This window comes from Acipenser ruthenus, chromosome 4, assembly GCF_902713425.1.
Source record: "Acipenser ruthenus chromosome 4, fAciRut3.2 maternal haplotype, whole genome shotgun sequence".
Classification (NCBI taxonomy): domain Eukaryota; kingdom Metazoa; phylum Chordata; class Actinopteri; order Acipenseriformes; family Acipenseridae; genus Acipenser; species Acipenser ruthenus.
Window position 1 is genome coordinate 54,450,822 of NC_081192.1, and position 27,183 is coordinate 54,478,004.

The 27,183-nt window shown below is 41.2% G+C and overlaps 1 long non-coding RNA gene across 1 annotated transcript; it reads left to right on the forward strand.

Annotated features, from left to right (window-relative positions):
• The first annotated feature begins 331 nt into the window (after nucleotides 1–331).
• Nucleotides 332–25,708, forward strand: LOC131736899 (uncharacterized). Its single transcript, XR_009328484.1, has 3 exons — nucleotides 332–493; nucleotides 1,680–1,743; nucleotides 25,163–25,708. It is a non-coding gene; the product is annotated as an uncharacterized LOC131736899 (long non-coding RNA).
• Nucleotides 25,709–27,183: the final 1,475 nt, after the last annotated feature.

Here is a 27,183-nt window from a genome sequence, read left to right on the forward strand (position 1 = left end):
AAACAATATGTTACTGTATATTAGTTTAATTATATCTTTTCAAGCTGAAATGTAACTTTTTCCATAGTTTGCATTTAGAAGAGAACGCGTTTTCATTGAATTTACAGCAGGGATATTTGAATTTGTGTGCACCGCAGGGAGAATGCAAAGATAAATGTTGAGGGAGTGGTTAGAAACCGGTTTCTGGCAGCAGCCGATGCTTGTTGGTTAAAACTTGTTTTCAATGTCTAATACTATTCATATAGCATGGAATACTAATACTATTAGATCACCAAACTCGTGTTGTCCATACATGCCAACAGTCCCTATATGGTCGGGATAGTCCCCATTTCCTATCAAATGTCCCGCGTCCCGATGCATAGCAAGAATGTCCCGATATTTACACATAGAAAAAAAGTCATTTATTCTGTACAGTAGAGTTAGTGAAAACCACACGCTGTGCTCTTCGTGCGGCTGACACATCTGCTGATCATTAACTTACCGGTATACAAAGGTAAGAACGCTTCATTGTGTCTGTTTACTGTCATGCTGGTCTGTGATGTTGAGTTGAGGGGATACGTGTATTTTAATAGTGTTTTTTGCGTATGACCTCTCCCATGTGTATAATGCGTATAATTTATAGTACAGAACAACCTTTAGCTCAGACCATAATAAGAATAGCAATTTAAGTGAATTGCCATTTCCTTGATATCCTGCCATTGCTACTGCTTTAAAAAAAAAATGCATTTTTGTTAAGAAAACATTTTGTAGAAAAATGTCAGAATCATGCTTTGAGGAGTTGTTACTATACAATTAATGTTTAAAAAAACATATAGCCAATATGATTATCCTGACCCAGTAGCAGTACATTTTTCATGATTTGAGTTTATTTATTTATTTATTTATTGTTTTAATTTGTTCACCAATTAGTAAATTAGTTATGTGGAAGCAATAACTTATATGACTTGTATATTTGTTTACTTTCACTTCAATCCCTGGTCTAACTGTTCTCAAGAAACCTAAGCATATCATATTTTAATGGTGTTGGGCAGTCTGGTGTCACAGGTCCCCATATTTTTTCCCCCTTTTTCCAAGAATTGTACAGGATGAATCCATTTTCAGACCCATCAGTATTTAAAACAGTGTGCAATTAATAAGAATCCAGCTATACTTGTTTGGTTTTGTTTTCTACTTACAGTACATCTTGCTTCAACCAGATATGTTTTTATTAGGCCAGTCAACCAGCCATGGTAAATTCTATGTAATAATGCATTCTAAGTTTCTGTAACTTCACACTTTAGGTGGATTCATAAAATAAACAACAGTCCTGGAACTCAGTACTTTTTAATGTCAAATTAAACTGAAATATTACTTGTGCAAATCATGTATTTATTATTTTATTTACATATTTAAATCCTAATACACTTAATATAGCATTTATGACCAACCCTGCTTCTTTTTGTGTGTTTGAAGCTGGAAGTCTGAATGTACAAACTTTACGTGCTGTGCAAGAGTATAAAGCAAGCTGCCGATTATTTCTTTCTATAAACAATTCCACAGTTCACCCTCTGCTACAGAAATAGGCCTCTTTTACAGATACACATAAGCTCTTATTGATGACAAGTCTTCGTTCCAGGCTACTTATGAAAAGGATTTCTACAATCAAAGGAGAGTACTGATGTCTTCTTTTTCCATTCTAGCTGGGGGGCTTGTGGGCCAGCATTGAAGGCAGCCAATCTCCATCCAGTGCTTCAGAGATGAAAGGTGAAAGTTTAACACTCCTCCTGACTCATTAATGAAAAACTCACTGAAAGGAAAACCACATGTAAATATACTTCAAGAAATGCACTAAACAACATCACACACACACAGACACACACACAAATAAACAATTTAGAGTGACAGAAAGATTTTTTGTTCAAACGCTGACTCAAAACTTGTAGAATTTCTGTATAGCCTTAAAAAACTCAAAGCTGTTAGGCTTGTGCTGCAGATGATTTGTTCAGATAGTCAGGAAGATGCATTAAACAGGGGCTGCAGATAAAACAGAAAATAATTTAAGAATGGCTTCTGCTTGAAACTTTCATTTATGTACCCATGATGCTCAGAGTTTGCATACATTTAGTCCATAATAAAGGAGAAACTTCAAAATGGAGCGAGGTAACCAGTGGTGTACCACAGGAATCAGTTTTAGGTCCTCTGCTATTCCTAATCTACATTAATGATTTAGATTCTGGTATAGTAAGCAAACTAGTTAAATTTGCAGACGACACAAAAATAGGAGGAGTGCCAAACACTGTTGCAGCAATAAAGGTCATTCAAAATGTGTCATACACAGGTAGGTACCCTACACTCAAAATATTTTGATATGTTACTGTTTGACAGTGAATATATTAATGATATGACTATTGATTATTTTAAACTAATGTATAATCACAATCACAAGCCACCAAAATGATCTAGACAGCATTCAGAACTGGGCAGCCACATGGCAAATGACATTTAATTGAGAAAAATGTAAAGTACTGCACACAGGCAATACAAATTTGCATTATAAATATCATATGGGAGATATCATATGGGAGATATAATGTGATATCTGTATAATGTATAATGTGATATCTTGTAACAATTGTAAGTCGCCCTGGATAAGGGCGTCTGCTAAGAAATAAATAATAATAATAATAATACTGAAATTGAAGAAGGAATCTATGAAAAAGACGTAGGAGTGTATGTTGACTCAGAAATGTCTTCATCTAGACAATGTGGGGAAGCTATCAAAAAGGCCAACAAGATGCTCGGATATATTGTGAGAAGTGTTGAATTTAAATCAAGGGAAGTAATGTTAAAACTTTACAATGCATTAGTAAGACCTCATCTAGAATATTGTGTTCAGTTCTGGTCACCTCGTTACAAAAAGGATATTGCTGCTCTAGAAAGAGTGCAAAGAAGAGCAACCAGAATTATCCTGGGTTTAAAAGGCATGTCGTATGCAGACAGGCTAAAAGAATTGAATCTATTCAGTCTTGAACAAAGAAGACTACGCGGTGATCTGATTCAAGCATTCAAAATCCTAAAAGGTATAGACAATGTTGACAGAGGAGACTTTTTCAACCTGAAAAAAGAAACAAGGACCAGGGGTCACAAATGGAGATTAAATAAAGGGGCATTCAGAACAGAAAATAGGAGGCACAGAGAGAAGTGTGAGGGTCTGGAACCAACTCCCCAGTAATGTTGTTGAAGCTGACACCCTGGGATCCTTCAAGAAGCTGCTTGATGAGATTCTGTGATCAATAAGCTACTAACAACCAAACGAGCAAGATGGGCCGAATGGCCTCCTCTCGTTTGTAAACTTTCTTATGTTCTTATGTAAAACAAAATAGGAGGAATTGCTGACACCCACCTTCCCCATCACTCATCATTATAGCCCCTTTACAACTATTGTTATGCATAAACTGATTTAAATGTGACTTGAATCATGCTCTTCAGCATGATTCAAATAGCAAATAGCTTCCAGGTTTAAAAAACTAAAAAAAAAAAACTTTGATTCACTATGCTAGTATTTTTGTTTTTCGTTTTTTTATCTACCCCCCCCCCCCCCCTTGATTTTTTTTCTTTTTTTATAGATGAATAAAACCATTCTACTATACTGGAGAGACAATGTCTATTATATGCAATAAACAGAATCTATTGTAACAGCAATGAAGCACTGGCTGGCTGAAATATGTAGGCACTTTGGTCAAGGTAAACCATTAGTAGTAAAGAAATGCTACAGTACACCTATATTGTTTGTCTGAGATTGAGAATATTGCTCTTCATTTATATAGTAGAACAGCACAGCTTTTAGTGTGTTTTCTGTACAAGAAGAATTGTCGTGAAAAAGTACTAAGGATTATGAGGACTGAAAATTAGCACTGAAGTCACACTGTGGTGTTGAGATTTGTTGAAGACATTGGTAAAGACTTGTAGTCGAAGTGTTTGTCATTGAATTTACTAAAGTGTCTGTTAGTATTTCTAAACTTGTAAATCAGCACTGCTTTAGAGGGATGTCATGAACTGTACTTCATTCCAGAAGGCTTTGTGAAAAACAGACTGTGCTGCTCCAGCAGTCCAGTAGGTGTAGCACCATCCTCTTTTTACAGCAAACAATCATTACTGAACAATCTGAGCTAGATGAAAATGTGTATTTTATTCATATGAATGTGTTTGTTTGTAATAGATGTATTTTAATAATAATTTTCATTTGCAAAGGTTGCTGGAAATTTCAGCAATGGCCAACAGATGTCAAACTTGCAATAGAGCTTGTAGTGCAAAACAGAGCGGCAGAAATGCAAGTACCAGTGGTGCAAAACTGCTATTAGATGGAACTTGAGTACTCCTAGTTGTGGGGGGTCCTTGTTTCCTATTTTGTATTGTTTTGCAATTCCTCATTGGGAATAGTATTGGAAAAAGCCTGAAAGATACAGGATCAGCACACACTGTATGCTTCCTGCAACAGGGTTGCCAAGGTATGCAACAGTGACAAACCCAAAGTCTTGACTCTGCTTGCTTGCTTATTATTTATTTGTTATATGTACAATACAATTTGACTTAATTTTTTAAACTAAATTAGCATTGACATACTTATACTGTATAGATAGATTCTGGGTTTCTGATTATCATTGTTTGGGAAAATTGCAATGCAGGTGTACAGTATGTGTTTCATATTTTGTATATTTAACACATGTATACTGTACAGTAGATTCCAACTGACATACTGTATATACTAATTACTGTACTGAAAAATCTAGAAGGTATATTGATTATTTCTTTGTGCAAGCACTGGATGGAAGTAATGTTTTATCATGAGTAAAACTTAACAGAAAATAATACTGCTAAATACCTGTGCAAATTTAATATGGTAAACATTAATAAGGGTAACAAATCTAATCATTTATGTCACTGTATATGGTCGATATATTTTGTAAGATAGTGGGTGGCTGGGGTTAACCCGGGTAGGAGATACACTGTAACTGGATTTTCTGGTAAAGTCTGTGAACCACGTAACGTACTTTATGCATTAATTATATATTTATTTAATAAAAATCTCTGAAAATAAATATGAATGATCATGGTATATCAACTTTGTCAGCATGTGGCATTCACCGCCTGTTGAAAGAGACTGCCATTGTCACAGAAATAGTTGTCATGGAGACCAGGCAACCTATAGCTTTTGAGAAAGGATCATGAAAAGAATGCAAACAATTTTCATCAAATTTATTTTTACTTTCTGTACAAGCAAAGTTGTGCATCTGGGAACCTTAATAAATTCTCCCTACCGCATTCAAGATACTTACATAATTACAAATGTCAAAGTAGGCCTAATATAACTACTTGACACACACCATATTTCCATATATATGTGTGTGAAAATGTATTTGTTGCTTTTCTCAGCTTTTTCATTAAACCCCAGACCTTAGTTTAACCTGACGTATCTAGCCACCTATCTTTATGCATTCACTGGATAAATTCAGATTTTTAAAAAGTTATTATTATGGAGTACGCATTTTTGTATCTACACCTGTTGCGAGTGATATTCTCATTTGGCTTACAAACACTGTGAAACTGGATTTGTGCATATCACATAATTTGTTTGTCAAACCTGAGAATGCACACTATACAATTTGGGGAAAATACTAATTTGGGGTTTTAACTTAAGCGTGTGGATCAGATATTCAAAATATGAATACAATATTGAAAAAAAGGTTCTTATAACAAGTGAAAAGCTGCAGTTTCCTGAGATATTTAAAATACTATAAACGCTATGATCCCATGGTGTCTGTTTTCTGCACAGTTTAGCATTTAGTCTAGTTTGTTTATATCCCCAAGGCATAGTTTTAGTAGTGGTGACACAAAGCTTCCTCCTCCCTGAAACCTCCATGTTATTATGCCCTTCTGTAAGACAAATATAAATATTCTTGCTCCAAAACCTGCAGGAAAAAGAACATTTGAAACTGCCATAGTCTCGACCTACAGTTTACATTTAAATCCATAGATGTATGCTGTATATTAAATACTACACCCTCAAGTGTTAATTGGTTTGGTTTCTGTTGTGCTGTGCTAATTAATTAGCTTGAATGCTGATGCTGTTTCAGATTTAAATTCATGTTCTATAATCGTCTTCACTCATGGTTATAAAAGCAATTATTTTTATTGGTAAACAAATCAGATCACTAGTACTGTATGTTTGTTATTTCCCACCCCTGGGAATAACCAAATTGATATATTCACCATGAATTGTATGAACAAATGCACCAACAGCTATAATTTCAGTCTAGGCACATCTGAAACAAAAACACATTGGAAATGTGAAAAAAACAGTAAGTTATCAAAAGTGCCCAGCTATTTAAAGTGGAGATATCAAAAACACAAGACAAGTTTCAAGAAACCATTGGGTCATAGGCATCAGCTTCGTGGGTGCTGTGGGTGCTTGAGTACCCCCAACATTTATTGCCCTGAGGATGTGCAAAAAAATGTTTACACTGGAAAAAAAACAGCACATAATGCAATTGTAATACAGTACCTCTTACTGCATGCTCGCCCGGCAGCTTGCACGGAAGCTCCAGAGAGGGGTCGGTGTTATCTGACTGTGAGGTAAAGTAACTTATGGTTCTGTGAATGGTCTTTTTTATTACTCCCCTCCCATGACAAGTTGCTTAAGTTAAGGGGTGAAGATGTTCCTGAAATAAAGCAGTGGCTGCAGCGAAGTAACTTCAAATGTCTATCACATGACACAAAAAATAAAATGCTAATGATAATGTATCAGGACGTGTTGAGAAAGGTGCTTAAGAACATTTAGAATTGTGATTTTCTTCTATCGTGATTGATGAAACAGCAGACATAAGCACCCATGAACACGTTTCAGTTTGTATTCGCTGGGTCAATGACACTTTAGAGGTTCACGAGGACTTTCTCGGATGCTACGAGACGAGTGAAACAACAGCAGAAGAACTTTACAACATTGTCAAAATATGTCTTAAGGTCTGGCTTGGATTTGAAAAAAAGTGCAGGGGACAGTGCTTTGATGGTGGTAGTAATCAGTGTGTAGTCCTAAATCTTAAAGTACCAGAACGCCAATACAAATATTGATTTTTCTAAAACAAATTATATAAATTTATGTTTTATTTGTACATTGAACTTGATGTAACGTTCAATAGGTCTTGAGTACCGAGCACCCCCAATCATTTGGAAAAGTTGGCGCCTTGCCCAGCACAAAGCAAATAGGCACAATTGTAAAACTGATGGGGACCAAGGTTGCCCCAATTGTTTCTTCTAACTTATATCAAAAACACTTGGGCCAACCTTGACCCCCATCAGTTTTACAGTTGTGCCTATTTGCTTTGTGCTGGGCAAGGTTGCTTCAATGGTTTCTTGAAACTTGGCTTGTGTTTTTGATATCTCCACTTTAAATGGCTGGGCACTTTTGATAACTTTTGACGTTTTTTTTTTCACCTAATGGATAATAATAACACACATTACGGGAATAGCAAAATTGTTCAACCTGTATTGAGGCAATGTATTACTGTTTGGATAGGGTAAATGTAAATAGTAGTCTAGTCTTTGAAAGGGTTAAGATGTGAAATAGTGTAGCGGTTATGTAGTTGTAGTGAAAGTATGACTAGTTATGGTTCAAATCCTGCCTTTCATATATATAAACCCTGCGTGCGAATCAAATCCAATATGCTTCCAATGCAGCTTGCATTGCAGATGCCATAGCTTTCACGCCAAGAGGGGGGGAGGTCAGGAGACCAGCTCCCCCAGCCGCATTTTCGAGGCAGGAAACACTGTGGCCAGAGCCCCACGGAGGGGAGCTGCCGGCCACGAAGAAGGGGGGGGAGGTCAGGAGACCAGCTCCCCCCGCAGCAGTTTCGCTGCTGGAAATTGGGTGGCCGGAGCCCCACGGAGGGGAACTGCCGGCCATGAAGAAGGGGGGGGAGGTCAGGAGACCAGCTCCCCCAGCCGCACTTTCGCGGCAGGATAGTGTGTGGCGGGAGCCCCGGAAGAGGGAGCTGCCAGCCACAAAGAATTGGGGGGTGCCGGACCTCCCACCATGGCCACCCCCATAGACACTGTGCTTCCCCCTCTTCCGGGACTTTGAGACTGAGGGGGGAGGTGGCCGTTGGGGCCATGTGTGCGTTGCACAAGGGGGGGGATATGTAACAGGGCGAGGTGCCCTGTACTTATTTTGTATTATTAGTATTATGATTTAGTAATGTTTTGTTTTGTTTAAATGACGGCGTAGCCGACTGTTTGTCTATTTTGGGTAGTAGCGTGGATGGGAAACCCCATCCACAGTAGTAATTAATAAACTCGTGCAGATTGTGGCCGAGGGGTAATAGAATAATTAATTGCAAGCTAGTTAAACCCCTCGGCCACGATATAAAAAGGCTGCAGCTCTCTAGCTCCGGGTGGGTGTTTTAGGAGCGGAGAGAGCGAGAGTGGAGAGAACTGAGAGAGAGAAACTTAAAAATAACATAGGAACAGTGAAGGCAATCTGCCCAGCCTGACCTGCGTTTTATTTATTTTGTGTTCGAGATTTGTTTATGTTTAAACCTTTTATTTTCGCTCTGTGATCAAGTTTCTTTTTGTTAAAATATTTTATTTATTTTTGCTATTTAAATAAAAATGGCGGCTAGCCGATTCTTTACTTTAACTGCAGTACTTGCCTGGTGTCAGTGTTTTCCCGTCCCTGCTTCTGCTGTGACGTCACCGCTCAGTCACCCTGTCACAACCTGTTAAAATGAAAACAATTGCCCTCATGACTCTCAGTTTGATCTCTATATCTGTATTCTGGTTTTATGCATGCATGTATTTATTTACTGTCTACTACTATTACTCCACAGAACTTTTATGCGGTTAGATATGAAATCTGTTAAAAAGTACAAATAATGACCTTTTTATCATTCTGACACCTATAATGCATTTTAAAGTGTTTAGTGTTTACTTTAGAGTGTATAGGAGGTATCGGAAATGCTTCAGGGCTACTTCCTGAATGTACTACTTGGTTTCAGCCAATATAAAGTGACGATTCCCATTTGCAGTCAGCTTTCATTTACTGCATTACTCAGTTATTCCGAGAATACAAGGAAACACAAGGACCCTTATTTATATTTCCAGGCTTGAGACGTTATTGGCTTGCTTACAAAGGTAGATAATGCAATTTACAAGACAACCAAAAACAACATAAACTACAGGGGCCTATTATCACCACAGTGAGAGCATGTTTTGGGCGAAGCCATTGGGAGAAAGATACGCTGATAAGCCGATCTTGCCACGACAGGTATGGTACTGCAGGAGGAGTGTGCAGGGAGGTGTCTGTTTACCATTTGAAGGCGTGTTTTTTTTGGTAAATAGCATGTTATTGTTTGTCATGGGATAAGCAACTCAGCATTGTGTAAATAGGGAGCTAGGGGGATGCAGTAGAAAGAGATGAAGTGACTGCTGGTGAGCCTGTGTTAGTATACTTCAGTACATTTTCAGGCACATTAGAGACTCCCAAGAGCAGGACACAAACAAAATGTATGGGGTCATGTGAACAGGCTGGCTCTAGGGGTGACGTCAGGCCAGAAAGAAACACACAGACAGACAGTACTGGAATGATTTCCATTACACGAGAGTAGATGTTAAAACTTCATGCTGATTTGAACTCGGCTCTTGCCAAGATAAGCACCAACTAAGACGTAGCTTTACAGTAAACTAATGTGATCCATCTGTGTTTCCATCCATTTACGTTTCCTTCCATATGATGATGTAGATATCCTTCTGTCTGGTGTTAATGGCTGAAGTGTAATGCTGGCTCCAGGGATCAGCTTATTTTGCCTCCCTGGCGCATCAGCACACACAACGGCTGCGATGCTGGCTCCGGGGATCAACCATAGTGCGGCCTCCCCAGCGCATCAGCATGACAACCGTCTGGATTGAGCTAAGTAGGGTACATCTCTGGGGTTTTCAAGTGGGCACCTTCCATCCTCAGTGTTTCGTCGACTAGCCCACGACACCTCAAGAGGGCTCGACGGTGATTCTGGCGTCCCAGCTTCACCCCCCTCCGTCCCACACTCAACTCAGCCCAGCTTACTTACCTGTACATCAGCGTTTCTTTCTTTCTATTGTGCTTGAGATCCCCAGCCAGAATCTTTCCGTCTCAACCACAGCCAGTTGCTGCTCCTCTCTGCTGCTTCAGATAAGTTCTTCACTGTGCGACGCAACTCTTGGCCACTGAATCCGACGTCTCTGAGAAACCGGGTTGTAGAGTGTGCCACAAATCCTCGACAACCCACTTCCACTGGGTAAACCCGGACTCTCCATCCTCGCTGTTCCGCTTCAGTGGCTAGTTGAGCATACCGCAGTTTCTCTCATACGCCTCATCTACAGCATCCTCCCATGGCACTGTTAACTCTACCAGGTGAACAAGGCGTGCTGATCCAGACCACAAGACAATATCTGGTCGAAGGTTAGTGGTGGCAATCTCAGGTGAAAAAATAAGCCGTTGACCAATATCTGCCAGCATTTTCCAGTCTCTAGCAGCTTCCAGTTGTCCTGGGCGAGGATTGGTTTTAACACCTTTTCTTGGTGGTTGCTCTCCTGGGCGGAGGAATGTTGTCTTTTGTGTGTAATGTTTTGATGGAACAGGTGGCAACTTATTGGTCATGTTACGAAGGTGAAACTGAGATGCTGCGGCGCTCAGTGCGTTTAATTGTGAAAATAAAAGGTTTAAACAAAAACAGCACAAGGCCCAAAATAAACAGACAAACAAAATGGACTAACACTAACAAACAGGGTGGACGAACGCTAAACAAACAAGTATCGTGCTGATCTAATTCAGCACGTCTAGCAATTGTAATTATTATTCTTTTAAAGCTTACTCCTGACTTTCTCGCCCATTCTCTCCACACTGAACACCCAACCCTGAGTGAGTGAAAAGTGCATCTATATATACTGTTGTGCCGGGATTCAATTACTAATTAATTATTCACTTGAATCCCAGCACATGAACTAATTTGTGCAATCCTGTGCTCACATACTTTTACTGCACGATTATGAAGTGATTATGCAATCCCGTGCCTAAATACAACTATATATTTTAAATCACTCGTGCTACACAGACCCATTTATATCCCATGCACCAACATCTAAACACCAATATTAACACACCACACGCAACACATAACACAAAATACACACAGGGGCGGGGCACACTGCCACAGGTCATTTTGACAGGCAACTGCATTGTAGGAGATTACATCATGGCATTATGCAGATGATCCCTTGGAGGTAGGAAAATGTGTGAATACAGTCCATGCACAGGTATATTCAGGCACTAAAGGATAGTGATAAAGAGCCTCATTGATATTAGGCAGTGCATTTGTTTACATTTCAAGTCATGTATTCATTAGAATACAAGGCACACAGATGTGTGTCTGGAGGGTGTCCAATTATTCTGCCAGGGATACTGTATGCTCAATAAGCAAAGAACGACCTTACCTTACCTAGCTTGAAGAAATACCAAGGCAAATAATTGAAAGGGTTTAATTAAAGCTGTATGGTTCGGTTGTGTGGAATCAACGTTCCTTGATTGTTCAGAATTATCGTGGGCTATCAGTTGTCTTTGTGGGTAGAAAACACAGTGTGTGTCTGCCTGCACAAAGTAATTACTTCACTGACTGAAATTCCAGTGTTGCCACACAGCTGTTTGCCTATTAATCATCATTCAAAAGTAGCTTTTTGTTGGTTGATTAAAACTTTGTTCTAGATTGTTGTTTGCCAAGTCATAGTAAAAGAAATTAGTAGTTTCTGAGAAGGAGAGACTAAGTCTTAGTGGAGTTGTAATGGCTTTTAGAATTTAGATTATGAGTATAAAACACCATTAAACAATGAAATACACAATCATTATAATGTGTGTGACTGTGGCAAAGTGGTTTATAGTGCGCAGGTGTAGAGGTGATGCAGTGCTCCAAACAATGACAAACACAGCACTGGTGATATGATGATTCTTTTATTTTTAATCCAATAGTCAAAACTGACCAACAGAAAACGATAATGAAATACAGGCAGTACTCAATGCTTGGTACTGCTCTGTATAAATAATGCACAGGGCAGTCCCACATGATAATACATGAATCCACAAACAAATAAACACACACAGACAAAACATACACGGTCACCGGTCCTTTACTGAGTGCAGTAGTGCTAGTGGTGAATATAACGATAGTGTGCTTTAGTGCAGTGATGTTCCGGGTGGGTGCTGGCCTCTGGCAACAGCTCCTGAACTTGTGTTTAGCCATCTAACAAACAGACAAGTTAGACAAATGAAGACAAAACACTCACGGTACATTTAACACGGGTCCTTCTGGTCTCCAATACATTTACCCAAAACGAAGGAACAGATTACGATTCTCCGTCCCCTTTTTATACTGTCGCACATGACCCCTTGGTAAATGAGTGCAACCACCTCTCCAATCTGTGACTGCCACTTCGTTTACCTTCCGGGTCAATGTCTTCTTACAACAGAGTCTCGCCTTTATCCAGACTGGCCGATTTCCCGACCCTGGGAAAGAACTGTCAGACCAGTCCGTCCAAAGAACTCTGTTCTCGCTGCTTAGTGCCCTCACAGGTTAGGAGGGAGATTTACAACCAAGACTCATTGTATTTCTGCCACAGTGACCTATTTAGTGAATGTGCTGGAATTGCTTTGTTAGCTCTGTGTGATTTATTTGAAATCTGCTATTATACATATGACGTTCCAGAAAATTGTTAACTAACCTACAATTTTCTTAAAAATTATGCAGTATTGTGATGTGATTAAAATAATTAGTAAATGCTCTGAAAATATATCCCCTGTTGAGTAATATCACTGAGGCAGGTTTCTTCAATAGGCGGCCTGTGGGCCAAATCTGGCCCGCGAGAGCCTTTCTTTTGGCCCATCGAGCGTCAGCTGTCCTTCATTACAAAAGCTGAAATTGCTGATACGCAAGATTATAAAATCACCGTAATCTACAGGGTATTTGCTTCCCCTAACAAGCATTTTTTTGGCAGCCTAATACAGGAACAAGTCAGCTGATTGGCAAAGCTTTAATTGTGATGAACTGTAATTTTGGCATGTGTCACAAATCTCTGCCCATTTGCTTAGTTTTAGTGCCTTATTGGTTGAGCTATGAGAGAAGGCTTTGTGCAATACGAAAACAGCGGTAGTATTTTTATTATCTTTAGTGCGGCAAAACTATCTGAATATCCTTATAAACATTGCTGCACATTAATTCAAAGCCAAAAATCCATGTCTGTGTCTAAAATGGACAACAAAGTGATGCTTCAGATTTGGCAAGCGAGTCAGAATCGGGGGATACAGCGGCAGGTAATTCACATCACTCACAAATGCTTCACACTTTCCAGACGCTGGCCAAACTAGCAAGGTAAATGTTACATTTAGTGATCAACGTTCCCTTTCAATTTGAAGACGACCACCAACGACATTATGTATGGGAAATGTCTGCCCATTGGGTAGGTAATTGCGGAGCTCTCTATACCAGAGCTGCCAATAGGCCCCTTCCTGGGATGATGCACTCCTGCCCACCGAGGGATTAAAACCATCATCCTGAGGAAGCCATTTCTCTTTTTCCTTTCAAGACGGTACGGTAAGACTTCTGTGGAGCTGAGCATCTTGATAAAAAAGAGTTTCTCGAGTGGAATCCAGTCGATTGTATTTCCCTTGCATTCTTGCTGAAAGTGCACGCCGCTTTCCCGGAATCAATGACTCTGAAAAGACAGAGCCTTTCGCCTTTCTGTCTTTCAGCGGCCTCCTCGCTTGCGTGGTAGGCTGCTCTTTGTTATCTGTCTGTAGTGTGTGAGCGACTGCCTGTGCAGTCACCCGCGAGTGGTTGTCTATTTCTTTCTTGAGAGTACACAGTTCCTCCATGGGGCTAGGCCTTGCCGCATCCCCACTGTTGAGTGACTCTTCCAGCCGTGCTCTCCTCCACAGGGCTAGGCCTTGCGGCATCCCTGCTGTCGAGTAGACCTCACCGGCTGCACAGACCCACCCATCTCAGTGAGTCAGGGCCTTGTAAACAAACAGTGTGCTCTCCCCTATCTATTCTACGTGGTTTTCGATGTCCGCTTCGACACAGCGGCTTTGGCCCTTGTGTCCCCCTGGTGCATGCTACGCACTGACCAGGTGTGTGACCGCACGGTTAGGGTAGGCACAATTGCATAGCTGCCCCCAGATGCTTCGGTACCGTGGCGCACGCATAGCCCTTGGTACTTCGGTATCTTGGTGCGCAAGGTGCTCATTGCATATGGCACACGGTGCCCAGCGCTACAGCGTCAGTGCACAGACACAGCGCCGCACGGTACTCGGTGCACACGGTGCTTGGTGCCCACTGCTACAGCACTAGTGCACGAACGCACAGTGCAGCCCGGTACTCGGTGTCCACGGTGCACACGGTGCTTGGTGCCCACTGCTACAGAGTTAGTGCAAGAGTGCATAGTACTGCATGGTACTCGATGCACGTAGTTCTACAGTACTCGGTACTTGATGTGCACGGTGCACACGGTGCTTGGTGCTCACTGCTACAGAGTTAGTGCAAGAGCGCACAGTACTGCACGGTACTCGGTGCAAGTAGTGCTACGGTACTCGGTTCACACGGTGCTAGGTGCTGACCGCTACACTAGTGCACAGGCATACGGTGCTGCACGGTACGCGGTGCACGCGCTGCCCACGGTACACGGTGCCCTGTGCTACATCGCTAGTGGGTGAACGCACGGCGCCGCAGATCTCCAGTCTCCAAGTGCAAAGCTCTTGGCCAGAGCCTGGCTAGCTTGATTGTGGCTCGTAGACAGTTGTGGCTGTCATAAGCCAGAGTTCCTGACGCGGATAAGCCCGCGCTGCTAGATGCACCTATATCCCCAGGATATATCTTTGGGCTAGTCATGGAGGAGATCTTGCAGAGATCCCACCAGGAACGCGAGGCGTCCCGGCAGGTGGCGGCGTTGTTCCTTCCCTGCGCTTCCGCGTGGGGCAGATCGAACTGCTGTCACCAGGATAGTTCCAGTCCCCACGGCTCTGCTGGGTGACCTAAGGCATCGCCTACAGGGCACACCTGCAGCAAACAACCAGGCCCACCCGGCAGGCAGAGGGAATGCAGGACGTGGCCAGCCCACACACCAGCATTCCAGGAGGTGTTTCCTGGGCCAACGCCCTAGACAGCCACCCCAAACTGCCCCGCTGGAACCTCAGCAGCCCAACCTTAACAGGGCCCCTGAAAACTGGCAGCCTCAGACTCCCTTTTCGGCACAACAGCTGCAGTACTGGCGTGCTTGCACCTCGGACACCTGGGTTCTTGCCACCGTGCAAAATGGTTATGCGCTTCAGTCCGGCTTGGGACCTCCTCCCTTTCGAGGTATCACGAATACTTTCATGACAGACCCTCTCCAGGCTTCTGTACCTGCTGTGCAAGCGAGCCATTTGTCTCGTAGACCCCACCTTCCACAGAAAGGGGTACTACTCAAGGTATTTTCTGGTGCCCAAAAAAGATGCCGGCTTTCGCCCCATCCTAGATCTGAGGCTCCTCAACGGGTTCTTAAAAGAAAGGAGGTTCCAGATGCTGACTCACCGTCACATTCTCCAGTCTGTCCGCCCTGGCGACTGGTTCACCACCGTGGACTTACGGGACACGTACTTTCATGTTCCCATTCGTCCAGAGCACATGAAGTATCTCCGCTTCTCTTTTCAGGGAAGCATTTACGAGTTTGCTGTGCTGCAGTTCTCAAAGTGCATGGACGCTATCCTGGCCCCCCTCCGGAGCATTGGCCCACATGGGCCTCACCATCAACGATGCAAAAAGTAGGCTTACACCGGTGCAGTGCACGACGTACTTGGGTCACTGACTGGACTCCAGTACAATGTGCGTATACCTGTCAGATGACAAAGTTGCAGCTATCCAGGGCTGCCTCTCCCTGTTTCGACAGGGATCGCAGGTCACCCTCCTATTGTGCCAGAAACTGTTGGCATCTTTTTTGGGCACCATTCAGCTGGGTCTGCTTCGCATGCGCCCGCTACAAGCGTGCTCAATGCGTTCCACCTCAACACCAAACATGACAGACACCGTCAGCTGACTGTGTCTCACGCGTGCTCGGCAGCCCTACGCTGGTGGAGGACAACCTCTCACCTGCGCAAAGGTGTACAGATGGGAGTAGTGTTAAACCGCCAAGTGGTGATGACAGACGTCTCCAACTTGGGTTGAGGGGTGGTCTGGGAAGGCAGCAGAGTACGCAGGTCCTAGCTGGACCGCTGGACATCCCTGCATATAAACATGCTGGAGTTGCAAGCGGTCTCCCTTTCTCTCCATCACTTCCTCCCGGTGCTGAGGGGTACACATGTGTTGATCCAGACAGACAACACGACAGTGGTGGCTTATGTCAACCACCAGGGTGGCCTTCAGGCTACTGACATGGGCTCAGAGGAACTTGCTGTCCCTGCGGGCGATGCACATTCCCGGAGTGGTGAACTGGACAGCGGACCTCATCTCCAGGGAGGGTCCACATCCGTCGGAGTGGCGACTCCACCCTCAGGTAGTGGAGCACATTTGGGAACGGTTCGGGAAGGCACAGGTCGATCTCTTTGCCTCGGCAGATATATACCACTGCTATACCGCTGCTCCCAGCCTTTCTCGAAAAGGTCTGGTTAGAGGAGTCGTCAGTTCTCCTAGTGGCCCCCAGGTGACCCAGGAGAATCTGGTTCTCGACCCCTGTGCCAGCTGTTACAAGGCCAGCTCTGGGAGATCCCACTGCACATGGATCTCCTCAGTCAAGAGAGAGGCATTCTTTGGCTATGGGTCTGGCCCTTGAATGGGACCGCTGGTTAGCCTTAGGGCTATCAGATGCGGTTGTGGGTACTTTGCAGAACGCTAGGGCAGACCCCACTAGGTCTTTGTACACCTACAAGTGGAGGTATTTCAAAGCTTGGTGTCTGGCTGAAAGCCATGACCCAATCTCTTGCCCTATGCTAGTTATCTTAAAGTTTCTGCAAGAACTGCTTGATGCTGGTAGGTCACCTTCCACTTTGAAGTTGTATTTAGCGGCTATTTCCGCATGCCATGCCCCTGTAGATTCGGTGTCTCCGGGTGCGCATTTCTTGGCTACCAGATTTCTTAAAGGTGCTCGGCGATTACGCCCTCCCAGGAGGACTGTTCTCCCCAAATGGAGCCTTGATATTGTACTGGAGGCTCTCACAAAGGCCCCGTTTCAGCCCATACACTCCATAGAGTTGAAGTATCTGTCTATGAAGACAGCCTTCCTCGTGGCTATCACCTCCGCTAAGTGGGTCAGTGAGCTGTAGGCGCTGTCTGTGCACAGCTCCTGCATGTGTATTTGGGAGGATGGCAGCGGGGTGACTCTGCACACCAACCCTGCTTTCCTCCACATTAATCAGTCTGTGGAACTGGAGTCCTTCCATCCACCCCCGTTTGCTTCAACGGAGGATGAGAGATTGAATTTCCTCTGCCCAGTGCGGGCATTGAGATGCTACGTGGATAGGACAAGAGCTCTGCGTCAGTCTGACCAGCTCTTTGTCTGTCACGGGACACGGACCCTAGGACAGCCCCTCTCAAAGCAGCATCTGTCACATTGGATTGTGGACACAGTCTTGACTGCATATGATGGTGCTGGCTTGCCCCCACCTGGGAGGGTAGCTGCACCCTCCACTAGAGGGTTGGCTACATCTTGGGCCCTCTTCAGAGGGGCCTCGATGTCTGATATTTGTACTGCAGCTAGCTGGACTACGCCACATACTTTCTCCAGGTTCTACCGCCTTAATGTGGTAGATCCAGCCCTACCTTCATTAGGCACGAGGGTCCTTGAGGGTGTAAGCTCACACCGCTAACCCTTGGGTTATACAGTTCTGATGCATCCCTCATATGCTGCCGTTCCTCCTCCCTCGCGATTGCTCTGGTATACATTTCCCATACCTAATGTCGTTGGTGGTCGTCTTTGAATTGAAAGGGAACATTAGGTTACTTACCGTAACCCTGGTTCCCTGAAAGAGAAGACAACCACCAACCGCGAGATCGCATCGGTCGCCCTCACGGGTTCGATGGAAAAAAGAGAAATGGCTTCCTCATCATGACGGTTTTAATCCCTTGGTGGGCGGGACCAAGTGCATCATCCCAGGAAGGGGCCAATCGGCAGCTCTGGTATAGAGAGCTCAGCAATTACCTACCCAATGGGCAGGCATATCCCATACATAATGTTGGTAAGTAACTGTGGCAAAGTGGTTGCTGATTATGTACAGGTGCAGAGGTGATGCAGTGCAGGAATAAACAGACAGAGATTTGTAATCCGGTATGGAAAAATATATGTTTTATTTTCGTTATAATCCAGGTCTGGTGACCAAATAATAAGCTCCGGTTATACACAGCGATGCTTAAAACACGGAGAACAGTAACAGGGATTGCAGCCCTAAACAATAAACACAGTATCTCTCCCACAATATACAACCACGGGTGTGTGCTGTAATGCTCATGGTGGGTGATACAGTTTAAAGAGTTACAAATAGTGCAGTGCTGTTCCGGGTTCAGTGCTGGCTCTTAGCGACAGCTCCGGAACGTGTTAGCTGTCTATAAACACACAAGTAACAATTATTAGTATTATAGACAAGACAAACAAAACTCACGATACTCAGTGGACGGGTCCTTCCGGGTCTATTTCCAAACCAAAAGCGAAGGAAAAGATTTACAATCTGAAGCCTTTCCCTTTCGCTACTTAATACCCTCACAGGTCGAGAGGGAGATTTACAACCAGAACTCATTATATTTCCGTCACAGTAACCTAACGTTTTGTTTTGTTGTGATCCTATTTTCTGTTATGAGGAGAGTAATAAATGAAAACCAAAATGGTGTTTTTTTTCTTTGTACAACGCCCCCTTTTCCACATTTTTTTGAAGAGTTTATTTAAGTTAAATTTGACAGTTTTCACTTGCAGTCACAGCTTTAAAAAAAAAGTAAATCCCAGTAATGCTATTACTTTATGAAAATGTGTCATTTGCCACTTTGTTTATTGTGAAGAAAATACAATGGTAGGGATAAAAAAAGAAATGAAAAAGAAAAAAAAGCGATGTCTACTTATGTACTGTTTCTGCCTGAAATACACACGTGAAAAGTGTATAATTTTAAGTTTGACATCCTCTGCTTTATAGTTAATTCAGTGGAGCAAAGTAAAGCCTTCACAACCTATTCTGGAATATTACAGTTTTACATATTATTTTAGGAGAACTAGTATTGGAAATTGCTTTATTTTGTAAGATTTAGCTGGGAATTGTGCAGCATGTGATTGGAACAGAAAAGTGAAAGTAGTTTTTGTATTAATTTAACTTAAATGCATTAGTAATGTACTTTAGCTTAGGTATTGTATTAAGTGATATGATTGATTAACCTATTACGTTTGACCTGTTGTCAGAGCAATAACGCTTTTTTTTTAAATCTTCCAAAACACCAGATGTTTGTCTCCAGTTTATTGTAGAAATTCTTGGGAAGTTGAGCAGGGCTGCTGTATGTTTAAAATGAGAAACAGTTTGGTTTTATTATAGAAATACATGAAAAAACTTAAGTGAATATGTCTATATTTCCTTTATTTTTCATATGATAAACTAAGTATTGTTAGGAAAATTAGCAGTGAGGCCACCAGTAAGTGTTCAGTCACAGGAAATTGGCCAAAGAAACCGAGCCTGTCAAAGATCTTTTATATGGGCTTAAAAAAAACCTGTTTGGCAACAGTAAGAAATGCACCTGCGGCACACCTCTCAAAGACGGCACGGTGGATATGCACTGAAGTTTATTTTCCCCTCTGTTTATTGTCATGCCATGTATTTAATTTAGAAACTCTTCATTTACATTTAAACACATTGGAGCTAGAACATGCATATTTAGACACAGTGCTACACTTTTAATCAGGTGCTTAAATATCTCACATAGAAAATCATTTTTTGGCTTTGGGTGGTACTTGGTTTACTTTCACAATGAGCATTTTATGGCACTGAGAGATGTAAAACTATCAATAATTCTGGAAAATACTTACAACGCACCGATGATGCACAAAGTTGGCGTAGGGGAGCACAAATCAGGAACAGAGGAGAGATAGATATGCATGGCTTCAGACTGTGAAAGCGATCATTACAAATTTCTCTGACGTTTTGAGTAGTCTGTATTACAATAAGGACAGCGGGAGTGTGGTGAATAATGAAAGAAATTGTAGGAAGGAAGAATAAGTGGTTTGAGGCAGGAGAAAGTAACCACACTGACATGAGGAATGCGAGCGACACACCCCCTTGTCTGCAGGTTGGCAATTCTGAATGTTGTTCTTATATAAAGTTAACCCCGGCCAGCAGTTCATTTATGGCATTATGGTGTATTTCTATATTTGATTTGTTGTACCATTTATATCTTGCAAATAGTGTTTACCGTTTCCCATCCACTTCAATAATAAAGCATTGTTTATATTACAGGGCCGAGATGACTTTCATGGTCACGTATAGCTCTTCAGCTTCATTCATGAAATAAACACTTATGCTTTCCCAGATTTAGTGAAATAAAATAGGCCTAACCTCCTTGTGAACTGCACGTAATTATTATTATTATTATTTCTTGGCAGATGCCCTTCCCCAATAATGTGCATATGAACATTACCTTAAAGATAAAATTGAAAATCGAAAGCTTACCTAAAAAAGCTGGATTTTGATTTCTGCATCAGAAATCTTGAGCACGCAATGTGTTTGTACTGGTTTATAGTACTCTGACGTTATTGTTTTTATTAAGTCAGCAATATGAAAGCCGTGCTCATGTTTATTTTCTTTGGGTAGTTTTGGGCTACTGAGTTTATTTGATAATGCTATATTGTATAATAATTTCATCACAGTAATATCTGACGTCTGAAAAAACAAATGCGTTTTCTAAATGGTTCTGCTGTTGTCAGGGGAAAATGAATCAATGGTCTTGATGATTGTCTTTGTGAACAGCTGTCTTTGTAAAGGTCTGCATGTGTTTGTGAACTTTTGTACCAGTGTCTTACAAAAGAGAAAACATTAAATTTGTACCTCCCAGATACCAACAAACAAAAGCTTTAGTCTCTGTGTTCCGTGTTGTACGAAGTGATCACTGCATTATCCACTGACGAAGTCGTTGATTTTACTTTCACGGAATACAGTACTTTTTTTTCCTGCAATGCATTCCTTTGCGCCTATCTGAGGTGAAATGTATTTTTGACACCATTTAGCCATCGCGAAATAGGCATGTATGTATGATCGTTTTGTTTATGCCATAGACATGACATGTGCATGCATGTTTATGGTTCGTGTTTTCCCTTAGTGACGTCACAGATGTCAAGATTCAAAATCAGGGCTTTTTGGCGGAAGCACTCAAAACAAGCTTTACGATTGTAAATTTCTTACAGTAACATCGCAAAAGTATAACATATATATATATATATATATATATATATATATATATATATATATATATATATATATACAGACGTGCTCAAATTTGTTGGTACCCTTACAGCTCATTGAAATAATGCTTCATTCCTCCTGAAAATGATGAAATTAAAAGCTATTTTATCATGTATACTTGCATGCCTTTGGTATGTCATAGAATAAAGCAAAGAAGCTGTGAAAAGAGATGAATTACTGCTTATTCTACAAAGATATTCTAAAATGGCCTGGACACATTTGTTGGTACCCCTTAGAAAAGATAATAAATAATTGGATTATAGTGATATTTCAAACTAATTAGTTTCTTTAATTAGTATCACATATGTCTCCAATCTTGTAATCAGTCATTCAGCCTATTTAAATGGAGAAAAGTAGTCACTGTGCTGTTTGGTATCATTGTGTGCACCACACTGAACATGGACCAGAGAAAGCAAAGGAGAGAGTTGTCTGAGGAGATCAGAAAGAAAATAATAGACAAGCATGGTAAAGGTAAAGGCTACAAGACCATCTCCAAGCAGCTTGATGTTCCTGTGACAACAGTTGCAAATATTATTAAGAAGTTTAAGGTCCATGGAACTGTAGCCAACCTCCCTGGGCCCGGCCGCAAGAGGAAAATCGACCCCAGATTGAACAGAAGGATAGTGCGAATGGTAGAAAAAGGACCAAGGATAACTGCCAAAGAGATACAAGCTGAACTCCAAGGTGAAGGTACGTCAGTTTCTGATCGCACCATCCGTCGCTTTTTGAGCGAAAGTGGGCTCCATGGAAGAAGACCCAGGAGGACTCCACTTTTGAAAGAAAAACATAAAAAAGCCAGACTGGAATTTGCTAAAATGCATATTGACAAGCCACAATCCTTCTGGGAGAATGTCCTTTGGACAGATGAGTCAAAACTGGAGCTTTTTGGCAAGTTACATCAGCGCTATGTTCACAGACGAAAAAATGAAGCTTTCAAAGAAAAGAACACCATACCTACAGTGAAACATGGAGGAGGCTCGGTTATGTTTTGGGGCTGCTTTGCTGCGCCTGGCACAGGGTGCCTTGAATCTGTGCAGGGCACAATGAAATCTCAAGACCATCAAGGCATTCTGGAGCGAAACGTACAGCCCAGTGTCAGAAAGCTCTGTCTCAGTCGCAGGTCATGGGTCCTCCAACAGGATAATGACCCAAAACACACAGCTAAAAGCACCCAGGAATGGATAAGCACAAAACATTGGACTATTCTGAAGTGGCCTTCTATGAGTCCTGATCTGAATCCTATCAAACATCTATGGAAAGAGCTGAAACTTGCAGTCTGGAGAAGGCACCCATCAAACCTGAGACAGCTGGAGCAGTTTGCTCAGGAAGAGTGGGCCAAACTACCTGTTAACAGGTGCAGAAGTCTCATTGAGAGCTACAGAAAACGTTTGATTGCAGTGATTGCCTCTAAAGGTTGTGCAACAAAATAATAGGTTAGCGGTCCCATCATTTTTGTCCATGCCATTTTCATTTGTTTTCTTATTTACAATATTATGTTGAATAAAAAATCAAAAGCAAAGTCTGATTTCTATTAAATATGGAATAAACAATGGTGGATGCCAATTACTTTTGTCAGTTTCAAGTTATTTCAGAGAAAATTGTGCATTCTTCGTTTTTTGTGGAGGGGTATCAACAAATCTGAGCACGTCTGTATATATGTGTATATATATATATATATATATATATAGAGAGAGAGAGAGAGAGAGAGAGAGAGAGAGAGAGAGAAAACTATTATAGTGTAGTTTAATACAATATAATCAGATTGTAATGTGAAATAGGTGACATATGGACTTGAATAAGATGCTTATACAACATAAGTGCTTTCGTTAGTTAACTTGAATGCTTGCTGCGCAGTAATTGTCAGAACATTTTCTAGTTTTAATAAAATTAAAATTAATAACATGCTGTTTTAATACCTGGTCAGGAAATATTTGCTTTCTATGTTGCGATCAAACATTGTATCATGTTAAGTAGTTATTTCTGAGATGTATTAGTTGATTGGTGCAAGTGCAGTGTTGCAACGTTTTGTTACTGTATGTAAAGCGTGATTGGATAGTCAGATTTTCATGACCATTTAAACGACCCCACATGGCCCCCCATGGTTTGGACATTGCCTTATCTGGCCTGCCAGAGAATGTAATTGAGTACTACTGCACTAAGGATGTGCTCTAACCATACAAGTACTAGACTAAAACACATTGACACCATAATCAATCCAACAATACTATAGGAATACTGCAAGTTAACAAAAAATAATCTACCTTGGAGGGGACAGTGGAATAGACAATAATATGAAGACCCTTAAATCTCCTGGGTTAGTTTTTAATGTACAGGTTTCCACAAAACCAGCTATGAGGGTGACGCTTACCTGCCCATGATTGAGATGCAAATAAAAATGTCCAGCTCTGTAAATAAATAAATGTCACGAGCACTGACATTTGGGTACATTTAATTCATTTTTAAAAATTTCAAAATCAGTACATAACTACATGAAAACCAGGCTGATGACAACCTTAAAAACATAACTACACAGGTTTCACAGTGGTAGAATGAAGTAAAGAAAAAAACAGAGGGACATAATTTACTCTATTGGGAACTGAATTCAAAATTAATGAATAATACCCTCATTATTATCATTATTTATTTGGCGACTTACAATTGTTACAAGATATCGCATTATTTTTATATACAATTACCCATTTATACAGTTAGGCTTTTACTGGAGCAATCTAGGTAAAGTAGCAATGTCCCCCACCTGGGATTGAACCCACGGCCTTCCGGTCAAGAGTCCAGAGCCCTAACCACTACTCCACACTGCTGCCATTATGTCATTATTGGGATTTAAAGAAATACATTTTGCAAGTTTGTTACTGATTACCAGCAACAAGCTTCCAATCCTCAAACTGGTTCCCTTTTTACTTCCTAATGGAAACTAATGCAAAGTATTGTTGTGACCTTGCAGGAAATTACTTTATGCACAATTCCTGCCCCACCCCATTCCCACAATGCCAAGCCATTCATTTACTGTACCACACTGTAGATAACACTGAACCTCAACAAACAACCTCTTAACATCCTATTGTAGTTGCTATTTATCAATTTTTTACAAAAGTCATTTATTTTAGAATTAATCAATCACTGCTAAAATGTAACCACATGCTGGCATTTGCAGTCTAGACACTTACAATATTTATGACAACAACAGTAGGACACATATGTATGTTTTTATTGCCATGTTGGCAGTAGTCCATGAGTAAATCCCTAAACACCCATTTTGGAATAGGTTTGGAATTAAGGATTTAAGAAATGCAATCTAGTTCTAAGAGAACTCTTTTAGGGTCGAATGCACCAGCGTGGATTAAATAAAACTCAGTTTAGTGCTAATCTAGGGTTAATTGATCTGGGGTTATTTTTAATCACAGTTACATTGCACCACAAACATTTAAACCATGATGAGTAAATCTTGGATTAAGCAGGGGCGCATTAAAGGAGTTGGGCCGCATTAAAGGAGTTGTCGGACCCCATGCGGCCCGCAGGCCGTGCTTTGGGCACCCTTGCATTACATGCTCCTTGCCAGGTTTTATTTTTTTTGTCTGAGACAAGATGTGGGTTAGGATGATATAATTAGTTAGCTAATTGATTGCTCCTGTGTTTCAGCCTTTATAAACCTGGCAGAAAACAATGTAAGGGAGAAAGAGAACGGGAAAGTAACCAGGAGGAGGAAGCAGCACGGAGACGCAGTATTGTTTTGTCAGGTTTCTTTCAGCTAAGTATAATTTTATCATTTGGAATTGAATTTGCTGAGAAACCGTGACTTTGAAGAATGCGTTTGCTTGGTGCAATACAGAATAACATATTTGTATTCTGTGATGGCAAATTTTCTGTGCAATATTACTGTGTGCAGTATATTGATTTTGGCAATTATTTACTTGGAGTTGGATTCTGGCCAAATCCACTCGATTTGCTTTAGTGCAACGTTTCCCAAAGTGGGGGTCGCGACCCGGTTCTGATGGGTCGCTAAACAATCTAAAAATATGACATTCAGAGCACACTGTTAAGATTTTGTTTCATTATACAACTTCTCATGCTTATATTCAAAATAAATATAATTTTCATACAAATCATTAGCAGTAATTATGTAAACAATGTACTGTTTTATCACCAGTCTTCTGCTTTAAATATGAACCGAAAAATAAAGTATAAGGTAACATTTTATGTGTGATTACTTGGGTTTTTGAAAGTTGTTAAAATGGATGCAAAACGAAAAAATGCCTAATCTTACTTACAGCTGATACGTGTCCTCATGTGTCATTTGTTGTAAAGTACTGGCTCACAAAAGCTAAGGAGTTGGCATCTTGAGACACAGCATCCAGATTGCGTTGGGAAACGACAAAAAAAATTCCAGAAGAAAGCTGATCAATTAGCTAAACAGCAAGACGTTCTTAAAAAAACAGTCACTGTATCATGAGAAGGAGATGAATGTATCCTACCTGGTTACAATGTATATTGCAAAAAAAAAAAACTGCACAACCGACTACTATTGGTATGTTTGCAGTGCTTGAGTTGAATTGAAAATTAAATTATGTTGCAACACAATTTTAAATTGATATTGTAACATGGAGGTAAAGGAAGCAATCCAGGTAAGTATTCTGGTCTCAAATGCATGGTTTATTTTACAAGAATGAGCAGTTCAATAAAATAAATGCGACAGTGGTGGGTCGTCAGCTGAGACAAGTGGGGCATGGCCTCACCAATTACCATTTTGCATATTTGTATTTTTAATTGAGAAATATAAACACATTTACACATATTAAATAAATTTAAGTCCACAGAAGCACTAGTGACATTATTAAAAACTATAACTATAAAAAATTCACCAGTATCAAAAGCGCAACACCAGAAAGCTGGAACAATGTAGTGCAGCCACACTGCCACGTGACGCTGATGCACAAACCTTGAGTGCCTCACAAAGCTGCTTGTTACCATGGCAACTCACCAGGCTGGGGAGTCCCTTTCTGAAGGCATTGCTATGGTAACCACAGCTTTATGAGGCAGCTGTTGGATTTGGAGCAGTTAGAATTTGTGTGATTTTAATTTGTTCAATAATGGCTTTAGTTGAATCTGATATATGCAACCTGAGGAAAATACCTTTTACAGTAAGATCCCAAGAAGAGAGACATTCAATTGTTAAGGACAGCAGAATAACACCAGCACTGGAGATTTTGAAGAAAGACGGTAAACGAACACGGCAAGGAGTCAATAAAATGGCAAGCAGCGCTGTGAACAAACTATTGTTGGCCATGTTTCCTTCTTTTAACTAAATAAGGCAAGGTTACATTTCTTTTAATGGACGTACAACTGTACATTTCTTGCCATGACATGACAAGCTGCTTTGTTCGTTTTGAATTAATGATTTTGTGATATTGTATTTGTGTCTTTATAGCAAATGTTTCCCGCTGGTGTCACATAATGACTTGTAGAACTAAATAGTATGTGGTTTTAAGGTTCTGATTTGCCAATTGATTATAAAAACTTGTATCTGCAATTCTGTAAGTTGTGTGTTGTTTACAGTGCTAATGGTTTTTTTTTAACTGATGGGGGTATATTCAGGGCCGGCCTTAGTCTGTGTGGGGCCCTAAGCGGGGTCCCTAGGCAGTGACCCCCCCCCCCTCAAAAAA